We start from the raw sequence: 15,683 nt of genomic DNA, 5'->3' as shown, positions 1-15,683 counted from the left end.
ATATCTTACATTGTATTCTCTGACATGTCTATGACCCAATAAATGTTAAGGACCAATACTTTATATATTGATATAAAATGGGAAGAAGAAGCATGAGTTCAATTATCCTTATTTTGTGTCAAAGGAGGCAAGACTGATTCAAACTGTTGGGTCCCATAAACAGCAGTGGCTAATATGAAGAAACCTTTCCAGGATATCCCATCCCATTATTGAAAATGCACTTGCTTAAAGACTTATTTTGTTTTTGTTAATAATTTTAAAACTATCTTTTTTTAAAAAAACACATTCTAAATGACATGTTAAAAATATGTTCTAATGGTAATTGACTCTGACAAGAGCTACATATTAGAGGCACCCTTGAAGCTTTGACATAATACTCCAGCTTTAAAGATGAGACTAATTATGTTCCTTAAATCAGGAAAGCCACCGTGCAGCTGCGGTTGCTATCTACTTATTCATTTCCAGCAGGAACAGGTGTGCTCGCAAGAAAGAAAGTGAGGGATCCTAAACTCCCCTGATTAATGATGTGACAGAAATGTGCACGCAAATCATATTCCACAGCACTGTAGAAACCTGAAATTTCTAGGGTCTTACACTTGTCTTTAGAATAGACACCTAGAAATTCAGAAATGTTGCAGATTCACTAGATTAGCTGAACCCTCTTGGTAGCCATTGATGAAATTAATATAAATCAAGTTCTCTGGACTATGTTTAGAAACAGCTTTCTTCAAGAACAGAATAGTTTTTGACTCTTCTTGGGACTGTCAATGCCACATGGTTATTTTGCCAGTTTACGTGTATTTCGATATTAACAGACAAGTTACACTGCTTCCCTGCAGGACAGCAACCTTACACAACTCTGAGGGACACCATTTATACCCTGCTCCAAGGGGCTGCCGTTCACATAGAAGTAATGTGAACAGTACCCTGTAGAGTTGTGCAACACCCAGTATTGTTTCCAGGGCACGCCGTGTAGAGGTTTCAAGCCCCAAAACAGTTTCTTCTCTTTATTGCTGTAAGTATCTCTCTAAACAAAGCTGACAAAAGTAGAGGGAAAGTCTCCATTTAGACTGGTGTCTCCAGTGGACCAAATTTTTAGAAAAGATTACATTTGACCCTTGAACAGCTCAGGTTTGAAAAATTCCATTTTTTCAATGGTAAATACTTTTGTACTACACCATTCACAGTTGATTGAATCTGCTGATACGGGGGAACCATAGATACTGAGGAACCATGTATATGGAGGGCCCACTATAAATTATAGGTGGATTTTTAGACTGGGAGAAGGGTCAATGCCCCTAACCCCAACCTTGTTCAAGGTTCAACTGTACGTCTTGTCTGTTCTTCTTAGTATTTTTTTTTCTAGCACCCTGAGAAAGAGGAACGTGAGAGAGATGAACAGGGCTTTTAATTCTTGTCAAAAGAATTCCAGGGTATTTTAATTGTAATATTTATTGGTTCTCTTTCACCAAACCTAAAATAGCCTAGCTGAGTGATGCCTGAAAGCATCTGATAAAATGACAGGCACAGAGCTGATGCAATCGACCTTGTGTCCATCTTTCCACCTTCTCTAAGAGAGCACAGAAGCAGTTGCTAATTCTGGACATAATATGAGATCCTTAGGATGGGGTACAGCAAAACCTTCTCCAACCAAATCATAAGTGCACTTGGATTCCTGAAGACCGCCAAGGCCTAAAGAATCGCTGATTTGTAAGTTTTGGCAGAGACTGTTGGCTGTCTCCCAAAGTTTCTCTTCTCTAGCAATAAACTTCTCAATTTTTAGCTGAGTATTTGGTTGTTCAGAATAAATAGTATTATTGTCAGCTTCTCTTGCATCCAGTTGTGAACATGTGACTGAGATCCAGACAATAGGATGTAAGTGGCAGTGTCACATGGCAGATTTTGGGAAACTACCTTAAGGATCAGATGATATGCATCCTTTTCCAGTTTCTTTTTTTTCCCCTTCCTCCATCTTGCTGCCTGGAACATAGATGTGAAGGCTGGAGGTCAACCCACTATACTGGACCACAAGGACAAAATTCCCTAGGGATTAGCAGAAAGGAAGGCTGCAAAGAGCTTGGTCCCCCAAGACCTCATGGAGCAGAGTTGCTACTCTGCCTTCCAACAGTCATTTGTGTGAGAGAGAAATCAACTCCCATTATGGGTAAGACCCTGTTTTTGTAGTTCTTTAATTCCTCACAGCTGACCCTAAGTAATGCAGGTGGGGTCCAAGAATGAGTGGGTTTTGTTTTGTTTTGTTTCTGTTTTTCTCAGTGCCATAGGTCATTCTGACACACAGGCAGCTTTGAGAATCTAATCTCATTAAACAGGATTTCTTGTTTTAAGAAAAACATTTTTTTGCCAGTGTGATGTCTTTTTCAACTTGATGTTGAATTGCTAATAAACTTGTATGTTATGTTTCACATATAATTGTTGTAGGCAATTCATGGAGACACCACCAAGAACCTGAACATAATTTAAAAACTAGACCACAAGGACAAAGGGATAGCAGAAAGGATTAAATCGACTTAGTAGGAAACAGTCTCACAGGCCTACTTAAACCTCAAATTGACTCCTACCTGATTAGAGATAAAAACACTAACAAAGTATGTGCTATCAGAAGGAAAGATGGAAAGAGGAGTAATTCAAGAAGCAATATCTCTCAGCACTGACCAAAAGGGAGGTGCTGGATCTGGGGTGCACAAACCTGCTCACTAGATCAGAGATCTCTAAAATGGGGTGCCCCTGGGCTTCCCTGGTGGCGCAGTGGTTGAGAGTCCGCCTGCCGATGCAGGGGACACGGGTTCATGCCCCGGTCCGGGAAGATCCCACATGCCGTGGAGCAACTAGGCCCGTGAGCCATGGCCGCTGGGCCTGTGCATCCGGAGCCTGTGCTCCGTGTCGGGAGAGGCCACAGCAGTGAGAGGCCCGCGTACCACCAAAAAAAAAAAAAAAAAGAGAGAGAGATTAATCTTTATAAATATTTCATGTAGATAAGAACACTGCTGTCCTCACCAGGTTGTGTCTCAGACAGCCACATGTCAGGAATGGAGTGTCGTGAGGGAAGAGGGCGAGTTCCAAAATGTAGAGAGGTTGACAGTGGCATCCTCCCTCTTACATTTGCTTTCAGCATATTGAGAAATATTGCAAATTATGTATGCTGGGCTAAGTGGATATTTAGACTAAATTATTTAATTTAACTAAATTAACCCTCACAAAAGATTCCTTCAAAGAAAGCACCCTTAAAAATAATCTTTGAAAGAAAGAACAGTTGAAGATAACACAAATAATGCAAGCAAAGGAGTCAGATCAGGTAAGAAGTTGGCCAAAAAATTGAAATTATCAAGAAGATTATTAGAAATATTGACTTACAACCTACCATTCATGATGAAGTCTGCCTGTCCTAAGTGTGTATTGTGTCTTATCTTAGTGAATAGCAGTATGAAACCATCACCTATGCAAAATGTTTTAATACATTGTTTAGTTCATCACTATCTCACTCTTTATAAACTTCTATGTTATTGTGTTTAAAATGTCATATATGTCAATATAATAGTAAAAGTATATAATTTATAAACATCCTATTATTATGTATTAGAGATGTATACTCAAAATTTATGTGATGTGCTACCCAGATCCTCTTTTAGGAATGAAAATTTTATTCTCCAAGTTGGTAGGAGTGTTACCAGAAAATGGCCTTCTTTCGGGATTGCCTTGCTCAAGGTCACAACTTTTTCCAAAAATAGCTTGTTGTGGGGGATGAATTGAGAGACTGGGATTGACATGAATACACTATTGATACTATGTATGAAATAGATAACTAATGAGAACCTACTGTATAGCACAGGAAACTTTACTCAGTGCTCTGCGGTGACCTAAGTGGGAAGGAAATCCAAAAAAGAGGGGAATATATGTATCCATATAGCTGATTCACTTTCCTGTGCAGTAGAAACTCACACAACATTGTAAAGCAACTATACTCCAATAAAAATGAATTTTAAAAAATAGCTGGTATTCAATGATTGCTCAACTCAGGAGTGTAAGCACCTGATCTTCTTGCCCCAACTCTGAAGGGCTGACATAGCTCTCGAGCTCCCAAGGACATTGAGCTGGGGCCTTCGTTGGTATCCAATTGCAGCTGAACTTCTCTGCTCATTCCTGCTTCCTCCCTTCTCCTTCACAGGTGTTAGTCCCAAGAGCCCTCCCTAAACAATCTGCACACTCATCTCCGTCTCAGAGTGGGCTTCCCAGGGAAACTGCAACACTGCAGGTACATGATCAAAGATGTTTGGAAACCATTGATCCATATGCTATCAACTCTTTTGTATATGTGTAATAGACTTCTTCTGATTTCACATGTTATCAGTTTTTATGAACAGCTGTGTGTGCTAGAAAAGAATGTGCATTCTCTGTTTGATGAATCTAGGATGCTATTCTAAGGTCGAGCTTGCTAATTATGTTGGTCAAGTTTTCTCTGTAGCCCTGCTCACGTTTTATCTATAGTCCTGCCTCCTCCTGTGATTGGGGTCAAATACCCAGCCAGTGGGGGGACTCCTTTCCTTGACACAAAAAGCCAGGAGTGACTGAATGGGCACATATAGATTTAAAATGATCTCACTGTGTTTCTGGCAGAAGCATTTCCCTTCTAGGAACCATGTCTTCTAGATCTCAGGGTGTTAATTTCTGGTACAGGAAACAAAACTCTCCAAGTGGGTCACTGGCCGTGATGATAAATGGGGCCACTTCTACTTTCAGTCTTTGGTTCCTATAACCTTGTATTTTACGTGTTAGGGACATAGCACCATATAACAGTTATTGATTCAGGATGTGAACTGCATCCTGGAGGATGGTACTCCATCCTCACAGGATATAATCTCCAAGCTGGAACCTCAGTAATACCTTCTAAGAGATATTCCATTATTTTATAAGGAAGGCTAGTAGCTTCTGGGTGGTGTAGTATCTGATCAGAACAGGGAATCCATGGTCATATGCCTACCTCTGTACCACATTTGTTTTAAAGCATGTCCTTTGGTCTGATGCAATATTATGTGAGTTCTTACTTTACTGGCTCAGATCCTCTTGAAGTCCTTGGAAAAGGAAGCCCTGCAGTCAGGAAAGGAAAACCCTGGAATATGTGTCAATTCCAGTCAAGATGAATCACTGACCTGCTGACTAAAGAATATTGATGTAGTTGGCTTACCACCAAGTGGTTGGTTGGTCTCGCCATGGCAACTTGCAACTGGGGCAAGTTGTACATTCAGCAATTAGATCAGCCCTGATGAGTGGGCGTCCATTCTGTTGGGCTCATGCATAGCTTCATCCCTACAACCAAGCCTTCTCTGTCGTGGGCCACTTATACCAGCAGCACTAATGTGGGTAATGATAGTAGCCGGTTGATGTCTGCTAGCCTGGTCACTCTGTCTACTTGGTTGTTTAATTCATCTTCTGTGGTAGATGTTTCCTGGATGGAATTAACATGTCATGCACAGCTCTTCACACTTTGTGCCCACTCCCATCAGTGCATCCCTCAATTCCCCAGTTTTTGCTGTCTCCTATCTTCCAATATTTCTCCTTTTGGTCCCTGACCAACCACCCAAGCCATTGCCACTGCCCACTCAAGCCACCTCTCTGAGTCTTTTTTTTTCCTTCTTCCACCACCTGCCATGGCAGTTCAGTACATCTACTTCACTACGTGTGTGCCATCACTTTCTCCAAGCCTCCAAGAGCCAACCTAGCACTGTGTTAGCAATGTGTGACCTAGAGCCTGCCTGGGCATTAAATCCTGTATCATGGAAAAGGTTTCCACATCAGTAAACTCACTCTACCAAAGTTCATGTTCTGCCCCTCTTGATCCAGCACCCTCAGGATACACTCCCAAACATAGTCTCCCAGCTTCTGCCAACACCTCTTGGCTGGATTCTATACCTCCTTGAGGATATAAACCCTTTCTTCCCTTAGTCTTAACACTCCCCTAAATGGGTTATTTTGTGACTTAACTCTAGTTATTGTTCTGATGCCCAGGAGGGGAGTTATTTCACGAGCTGAGTGTGTGTCTTGCATAACAGAAGCCCCTGAATTGTCTTTGAGCAAGGGTGAAACACAAGTCTTTAGGAAGGAGGGGCCGGCCTCCTCTGCAGGCGCAAAGTATTCAGGGGAACTCAGAATTTGATATTTTCAAATTCACTGACCCAGATGTCCCCATTGCCAGTCGCAGGGTCCCATTTCTTCTCAATCAAGGCCTTAACTTTGGCAAAGCAGAATTGCCATGAGAATTCACCCTTCTCTGAAACTCCATTTCCCTCATAATTAAATCCTGGGCCTGACCTCTGCTTTTTCTATCCTGTGACTACAGGAGATAAATCTGTCTTATATGCTTCCAGGGAAGCCCTCTAAAAATCACAGTTTGTCTTAGATTGGTAGTTAATCACCTTCACACCTTTTATTGTATTTCTCCAGGACAGGAATAGTCCCCAGCAACAGCCCTCTGAATCCATTACAACTTTCTGTAACCTCTTAAAGGCCTGAAAAATGCCCTCATTACCTTCTATGGATATCCCATCCCAACTTCTCCACTGATGAAAGTTTTAACTTTTGTGCAGTTACGGCATGCTAGGCGCTTTCAATACTCCACTTACCACCAGATGACATTTTCATTGCCAGTTGGCTGGTTTATAATCCAGCTCTAAAATCCCATTTCAGATTTTGCTTCCTAGGACCACTTCTGTTAGCAATTGGCATAGAGCAAGTTTCCCAGGAAAGAGATTCTGAAATAGAGATTTCCATGCAGGAAGTCTACTGGTGAGTGCTCCTGGGTATAACACCTGTAAGGGAGTGGAGAAAGCAAGAAGGAGCAAAAGGAGGAGTTGAACTGTGAGGCAGATGTAGCAGAAGCTTCAGCAGATCTTTGGGGAGCTCTGAGGCTCAGACAGCCCTTCAGAGATGTCCTGAATTGAGGCAGGGGTGTTTGGCCTTTGTACTTTCACCTTTTTGGGTGTGGGTTGCCCCCAGGGAGGGAGGCATGGCCTTGGACAAGGCATCTATCTTCAGCCAAGGTGAATATCCTTGGGGGAACTCCGGTCCTTGGCTTCTCCCAACAGCTGAGGGAATAAGTGCCTTGGTACTGAAAGGGGGAACCTGGACCGTGCACCACAGCATCCAGTACACAGCTTCTGCCTTGTAGACCTTCCATATCACTCTCCTCACACCTTGTCCCTGCTTTGGTCATTCACTACAAGAAGCCCCAAACTCCCAGCCACCCCTCATCACCTGGACTCTCATCCCTATGCAGCTCTGTATATCTCCTAATCTGATGCCTTGTCTTCCTCAGCTTTCTAAATTCTTCCCTTGAGTCCTCTAGAATTCACGGTTTCCATCAGCAAAATATCCTCTATTCTTAAATGTTCTCTGAACATTCCTTCGTCTTTGTGGCCTAAATTCTTAAAGTCTTAAAGGGAGTCTCCAATGAGTGGCTTCACCAGCCAGCTTCTGAATAATCAAGAAATAAAATAAAAAGTAATTGTGGGGGCCAAATACCACCTTTCTTATTGGTAGAGGCCAGATTGGAAGATGTGGGTTTAGTATATTAACCCTGTGGACTTGATAACTTTGCACCTGAGAAATAGACCACCCCACACAGTCAGCAGCACTGGCCCACACTTTATGTGTTTATTTATGTCATTTAAAATAATTCTTTATTGTATGTAAATTGTCTCAGCCCCTTTTTGGAAACATGTGAGGTATAATTAGAAGAAAAAGAGAGGTAGGACTCTCAAAAACAGATAAATGAAAACAGGATGTAACATGTGTTATGTGCCAAATGAATAATGTAGAATATTACTACTGGAATTCTGTGAAGGAAATGGTTACTAAACAATTAAAGCCCACTAACCTCAAGGAGGCTATATTATTATTATACAAAACACTTCCCCCGGCCATTCGTTTCCCCACTCTTCTACATGACTGTTTCATACCCCCTCTTTTCCTGAATTCCATCGCCTCCTTCTCTGTCCCCCTTCTCTGCTGATGCCCTTGCTTCCTTTACAGAAAAAAATGGAAGCAATCAGAAGAGACCTGCCACAAGTACCCACCAACACATCTATCCACTCCCCTGCATCTGAGCTCATATATCCTGCTGTCCCTCCTATTTCTGTGAACCAACTCTCTGTGTGCCTTTCAACCCCCAACTCCCCCACTATGCTCTTATACCATCCCCTTTCACCTACTCAAATGCACCACCCCAGCGAGCCTCTCCTCTTCCTTCTGCTTCATCAACTCCCCTCTTTGTATGGCTTCTTTCCAACCAGCATGTAAACACTGTGTAATGTCTTCCATCTTAAAAAAATTCTTGTTTAGAAAAAATTTCTGGGCTTCCCTGGTGGCGCAGTGGTTAAGAATCCGCCTGCCAATGCAGGGGACACGGGTTCGAGCCCTGGTCCGGGAAGATCCCACATGCCTCGGAGCAACTAAGCCCATGCACCACAACTACTGAGCCTGCGCTCTAGAGCCCGCGAGCCATGACTACTGAGCCCACATGCCGCAACTACTGAAGCCCCATGCCTAGAGCCCGTGCTCCACGACAAGAGAACCCACCACAATGAGAAGCCCAGGCACTGCAAAGAAGAGTAGCCCCTGCTCGCCACAACTAGAGAAAGCCCGAGGGCAGCAACGAAGACACAACGTAGCCAAAAATAAATTAAAAAAAGAAAAAACTTCTCTCTCAGAAAGTCTTGATCCTGTCTCCCCTTCCAGCTACCAGCGCTTTTCACTTCTTTCCTTCATAGCAAACATCTATACTGATTATTCTCACTGTTTCCCATTGCTTCCCTCTCATTCTCTCTTGAACCTATTTCAATCGGACTTGTATCCCCACCACCCCACCAATAATGCCTTTGTCAAGGTCACCAGTGGCTATTTTATTGCTGAATCTGATGGTCAATTCCTGATTCTCATCCTACTTGATTCATCAATCATTCCCTCTTCCTTAAAAAGCTTGCTTCATCTGATCCAAGGGTACCACCTCTGTTGATTTCCTCCGCCTCACTAGCCTCCTTCTTAGTTTCCACTGCTGGTTCTCTTTCTCCCTCACCAATAAATGTTGGAAAGTCCCAGGACATAGTCTTTAAACCTCTTCTTTTGTCTATGTACACCTACTCTCTTGGTGACCTCATTTAGCTTCAAGGCTTTAAATATTCTCTACACACTGAAAACTCCTAAAGTCACACCTTCAGCCTGCACCTCTCCCCTGTTTGACTGTCTACTTGACATCTACATTTGGATGTTTAATGGAGATCTGAATCTTAACATGTTCAAAATCAAGCTCTTAATATTTTCCAGCCCCACAAATACAGGCTTCTCCTGCAGCCTACCCCATTCCTTCCTGCCAGTTGTTCAGGACATAAATCTTAGCATCATCCTTGACTCTTTATCTCACTCTCCACAACTAATCCATCAGCAAATCTTGGTGGTTCTACCTGCAAATGAATCCAGAATCCTACTACTCATCACTGCCTCCTCTGCTATCGACTGGGTCTAAGTTCTCTCTCACTCGAGGCAAAAGCATCCTAATGGGACTCCCTGCTTCCCTCCTTGTTTTACTGTGGCCTTATCCACACAACACCAAGAACAGCTCTTCTATTCAAAAGCTCCATGGCTTCCCACATCATCTAGAATAAAAACGAGATTCTTTACAATGCCACGAGGCCCTACATTATGTAGTCCCACTACCTCTCTGACTTCAGCCCCTATTTCTCTGTTTAGATCATTCTGCCCCAGCCAACCTCCTTGGTGTTCTCTGAATATGCCAAGTAATCTCTCACCCCAGGGCCTTTGCAAGTCCTGTTCTGTCTACCTGAAACTCATGGCCCTCAGCTATCTGCATAGCTTGCTTTCTCCCTTTTTTACCTTCTGTTTCAATGTCACCTTGTTAGAAGGTCCTTCTGACTATCTCACATACAAGAGCAACCATCCCCTTCCTTGTTACTCCCTATCTCCTTGATCCTGCATTTTCTCCATAGCACAATTACTGTCTGACATATTATATGTTTGTTTATTTGCTTATTTTCTATGGCCCTTCCCCTGATGTAAGTTTCTTGAAAGTAGGCATTTGGGGTGTTTTGTTCGTTGTTCTAATTGGAACCTAGACCAGTGCCTGGTACATAGGTGATGCTCAATATACCAGTTGACCCTTGAACAATGTGGGGGTTAGGGGTGCTGACCCCCTGTGCAGCTGAAATCCATGTATAACTTTTGTGTCCTCCAAAACTTAGCAACTGATAGCCTACTGTTGACAGGAAGCCCTAAACAGAAACCATCAATTAACACATGCTTTGTATGTTATATGTATTACATTCTGTGTTCTTACAGTAAAGTGAGCTAGAGAAAAGAAAATGTTATTAAGAAAATCATAAGGAGGAGAAAATACATTTACAGACTGTACTGTATTTATGAATACAGTTAGTTTATGTTGTCTGTTTACAAGATGAATCATCTGTCTGTCAGTACCTACATCAATATTGTCTTATACAATACAGAACATGGTAGCTGTTATCCTTATTACTAACACTAGATGTCAAAAATGAAAAGATAATGTGAAAAATAAATTTGTATTTATTTACAGGTATAACGATTCATGCATCAATAACAAAGCAGCAGCAGTATTATTGCTTTATGGTAGCCTAGCCTATATGTTAATGAATGAATTGTTATGAAATTTTTATGGCATAGAGTGTTACAGTCATATTCATAATACAGTATTGGAAACATTGTTGCATTAAGAGAATCCACTTACCTGTGACGGTAGGGTGATACACAGTTTACCCAATTACCAGAGAGATGCATACTGTACAGTAATGTAATTCTTTGAAAGCAAAGTTATATAACAGAAAACTAACACATTATTAATTTTATATTAAATATCACTCACCTTATGCCTATGTTAGGCTAGACTAGTATCTACATATATTTTATGTATTTCTTATATACCTTTTTCTTAAATTGTTCAATATTTCTAGGTACGTGGTTCGTTTGTGAATGGTTTCAAATTGTCGCAAATCTCCAAAAATTTTTCCAATATGTTTATTGGACCCGCACAGTTGAAAAGTGTGTTGTTCAAGGGTCAACTGTAATTATTGAAGAAGTAAAAATCTTAATTTACCCCTGTCTGAGGCTTGCCATTCTGAAATATTATACCTCATGCTCTGCATGCTGGAGATTAGCCCAGGCTATCCTAGGAACACTAAAGGAAAGTTGTAGAACGATTGCTCATCTAATGATTGTCTGTTTAAAACTGTCTAACACGGTTTAATGTAAGGTGGTATAAAAACTAAATTTCCATTGGTAACCTGACTTATGACTTGTCTACCCACCTGTAACTACAGAATGCATGATCCAATAAAATTTTTCCTAATTTGTGATTTGCATTAAAAAATACTTACAGAGAACTAAAAATAAAATGACATTTTGTACAATTTAAACTTTTATTTAAGACAATAACATTACATAATTATAAAATTCAAAAATATTTGTTATTAGAATGTATGAAAATTTGAAATCTGAACTGTTGCAGAAAATCTAAGTTTTGCTCTACTTCTGTATTTTCAGTTATTCAACTGGTCCTCAGTAATATCTCATAATTTAGACTCTATGTCAGAAAATGGAACAAAATTAATGAGTTAAACTTTAAATAAATCATTCCATGAACTGGATATATTCACAGTAGGATTTTTGCTACACTCCCCACTAGATGGTGCTGCTAAGAAGTTTTCTTAAAAATTCCAATTTAGACATACAATTTTAACCAAGCAATAGAATATCATTCATATGTTTAACGATAGTTCTGTCATAAGATGTGTTTTTAAAACTTTCAACAAAATGTTCTGTGGGCTCCTAGAGCTTGTGTGTAGATGTGATGTGGGTCAGTTTTATAAATAATAGGCAATCTGAGTAGGTGGAAATTGGAGAGAGAATTTCAGCCATAACAGCATTTGATATTATTAGATTTCCAGCGATCATCATGTAGTTGGCTTCCAATTACCTTTCTCAAACTTAAAAAAATTACATAAGATGTACATAATTTTCTTGTAGATCTTGTTCAGTCTACCAAAATGAGTATTGTAATACCCTTTCAATTAAAAAACCCAGTTGCTTATTCTTATGTGGTTCATGAAAAGCCAGCTTTATTAATTCTTACACATATGAGAAGAGTGTTTAAAATAGTAATTCAACAGTTGGATTTATGGTTCTTTCTGTGAAGAGAGTTGGTCTATAAGACAGAAAAATCAGTGTTTTTTCCAGTGTGTAATATAAGCTGTATTCCAATATAGTAGCATGAGCTATTGGTATAATATAGCAATTAGCCCTTTTGACCACTTCCTAAGAGCCCCTAATTTCAATGGGAAAACCTAATGGATATAGGGAGTCAGACTCTCCAATCTGCTATAGATTTGAAGCTTTAATGGAAATTTGAGGGTCAAAGTCTTCTTTTAATTTATCCTCTGTGGAAATTGAATCTTGCTGTGAAAAAGCCATTGCATTTTCTTTTCTAGATTAAATTTCAGCCTCTTTACCTTTTACACATTGATTCTATTTTCTATCTTTTAATTGCTGTTGTCTTTCCAGGTTTATTGAGATATAATTGGCATACAACAGTGTGTAAGTTTGAGGTATACGGGATGACTTGATATAAGTACATACTGGGAAATGACTACCATAAGGTTAATTCACACAACCGTCACCTCACCTAGTTACTTTGTGTGTGTGTGTGAGTGTGTGTGGGTTGAAAACAGATAAGAGGTACTCTCTCAGCAAAATAAAATAGTATTGTTAACTTTAGTTACCATGCTATACATTAGATGCCCAGAATGTATTCAACTCTAAGTTTGTACCCTTTGACCACCTTCACTCATCACCCTCCTTCCCCCGCAGCCTCCAGTGACCACCAATCTACTGTATCTACGAGTTTGGTTTGTTTATACTCCACATATAAGTGAGATCATATATATAGTATTTCTGCGCCTGATTTATTTCACTTAGCATAATGCCCTCAATTTCTATCCATGTTGTTGCAAATGGCAGGATTTAATCATTATCGTTACTTTCTTCTAGTGTTACCAGAATTGGGATGAGAAAAGGGAAGGCATCATTTACATAATCATCTACGTTTATTTGCATAAATTATAAGTCTATCTGAGCACGTGAGAGGCAGATGGGAGGGGAAGGGAGAGGAGCCTGGAGTGGGGGTTGGAACTTCAGAAAGGTCTTCTGGGACTTCCCTTTAGGAAGACAGGAATCTGGGATGGCAACATCCAGGGAGACAGGAGAGATAGAGGAGCCGACCCCTGGGCTTGAGGGCATTGAGGCTGTGAGGGGATACAGACTATGCGATTGTCACTGGAAAGAGTGAAAGAGGAAAGGAAAGCAGGCAGCAGGAGCACAACTCAATGCACTTCTTTCTTCTTTTCACTGCAGCTGATGTTCCCACTCCCTGGCACCTCAGCCTGGAGATGGGGGAAGCGGGAGCTCAGGGCCAGGGCTCAGCAGCTGTTCTGCCGGGCTCCTGGCAAGGGAGCTGCCTCAGCACACAGACCCCTTTCTTCTTCCTTGGAGGGAGTGGGAAGCCGCTGTCAGTGGAGCCTTGTTTCTTGGTCTCTCCATCCCCCAGTTATCAGAGGGTGAACCACTGTGTAGCAGTTTGTCTCCAACTCCTGGACAGGGCTGGGCCAGAGGACAGCACAAGAGAAATAATCCTAGCATATTAGCGCCCTCTTTTAACGCTTGAGGAGTTAGGCAATTTGGCGGATCCCAAGGCTGGAGGCAGACTTCAGTCAGAGGAGACAGTTCGGGAGGGATTTTACTCTGATGCCCAGAGTCATTTGTTTCTTTGCCTCCAAAAGAGTAAAATAAAGCAGTAGTTGCCAAACTTTTAAGATCACACCTCTTTTGGTTAAAAGAGTAAGGAGAGAGCAAGAGAGTGAGGGAGAGAATGCGCCCTTAGTGTCACTTAATATATGCATGATAATTACCTTTGTGTTTATCATAGAGAAAACTTGCACAGCCCTTACTGTTGCAGGGCACTGTTCTAAATATTCCTCATATAGGGACTTCCCTGATGGCGCAGTGGTTGGGGGTCCGCCTGCCAATGCAGGGGACACGGGTTTGATCCCTGGTCCGGGAGGATCTCATGCTCTGTGGAGCAGCTGAGCCCGGGGGGCCACAGCTGTTGAGCCTGCGCTCTGGAGCCCGCGAGCCACAACTGCTGAGCCCGCGTGCCACAGCTGCTGAGGCCTGTGCTCCTGGAGCCCGTGCTCCGCAGTGGGGGAGGCCGCCGCAGTGAGAAACCTGCATGCTGCAGTGAAGACCCAATGCAGCCAAAAATAAAATAAATAAACAAATAAATAAATTTAATAATAAATAAATATTCCTCATGTATTTAGTTCTCACAACAGCCCTGTGCGGTAGGTATTATTATCTCTGTTTTACAGATGAGGAAACTGATACACAAAAAGGATTCTTACCCAAGGACACACAGAGGCAAACCTAAGATTTTAACCCAGGCAGTCTTCCCCGGAATCTATGCTCTTTAACTAGTATTCCATGCAATATACACTTATTTATAATCCCACACATATGCTACTGTGATCATATGTAGTTTATGAAACATAGACATGCATGGACATTTTAAAAGATTTGCCTGTAGTAGATTTGCCTGCCTTTTATAATAAACCCAGGCCCCCCAGAAGGCACCCAGCTTTTGTAGATGTTGAGATCTGCAGGTGTAGTGGAAAGACTCTAGGTTCCAGAACCAGCCAGAACCGGATGGAATTCTAGTGCCACGTGTGTGACCTGGGATGAGTAACAAAACTTTTTGAACCAGAGTTTCCTCACTTGTAAAATAAGGATAACACATCCTTGCTTGTTTGTTGTAAGGAGAGCTCCATAGGAAAGTCTCTGGTACGTATTGACACAGTAAGTGGTAGTTATGCTTCTCAGAAGCAGATCTCCTCTGAAGCTTAAATTCAGGGTGTGGTACTTGCACTGGCCCTTTCCAAAACTTTGGGAAACCCCTTGCAATTTTGTGATTTGTAATTTTGTATTCTTTTTCTTAAAGAGGGCCCCTAAAATTGTACATAAGTCAGGCTTACGTTGGATTGTCCCATTAATATCCTGCCACCCTTCGACTCTAAAGGGAGCACCTGAGGATCAAAGTGCTGTAATGCCCAATGAAGCTCCATCTCTCCAATTAGGCTTAAGGCAAACGAGTGATGTGGGTGCATGGGAATTGCTAAGGCAGTTCCCAGAGAGAGGGCTTCAACAGCTACCCTCCAAGAAGATGTGAAAGTGAGAACGCTGAGTACTCAGCCTCATGGTGATGGGGGTGTGGGGAGTGGGGAGGGGTGTATGTGGTGGGGATTCCCTGAGAGGCAGCAGAGATGCTTCCTGTCTCCCCTAAGCTCTGGATAGCACCATATCAGCAGGGTTTCACGTCCCCATCTGCCTAGTCAGACACAGAATTAAGATCATCCCTTAGTTGGGGTCTGAACATTGTCCAAAGTTGATGGTTCTCAATCCTGGTTGCACAGGCAAATCAATCTGGGGAGCTTTGAAAAAATCCTGATAATTGGGCCTAGCCCAGAGATTCCCATTCATTCAGCCTTGGGTGGGGCCTGGACCCTGGTCTTTTTACAAGT

Source organism: Stenella coeruleoalba (assembly GCF_951394435.1).
Source record: "Stenella coeruleoalba genome assembly, chromosome: 5".
Taxonomy (NCBI): domain Eukaryota; kingdom Metazoa; phylum Chordata; class Mammalia; order Artiodactyla; family Delphinidae; genus Stenella; species Stenella coeruleoalba.
The sequence above is the reverse complement of the archived record's forward strand: the minus strand, read 5'-3'. Positions refer to the sequence as shown.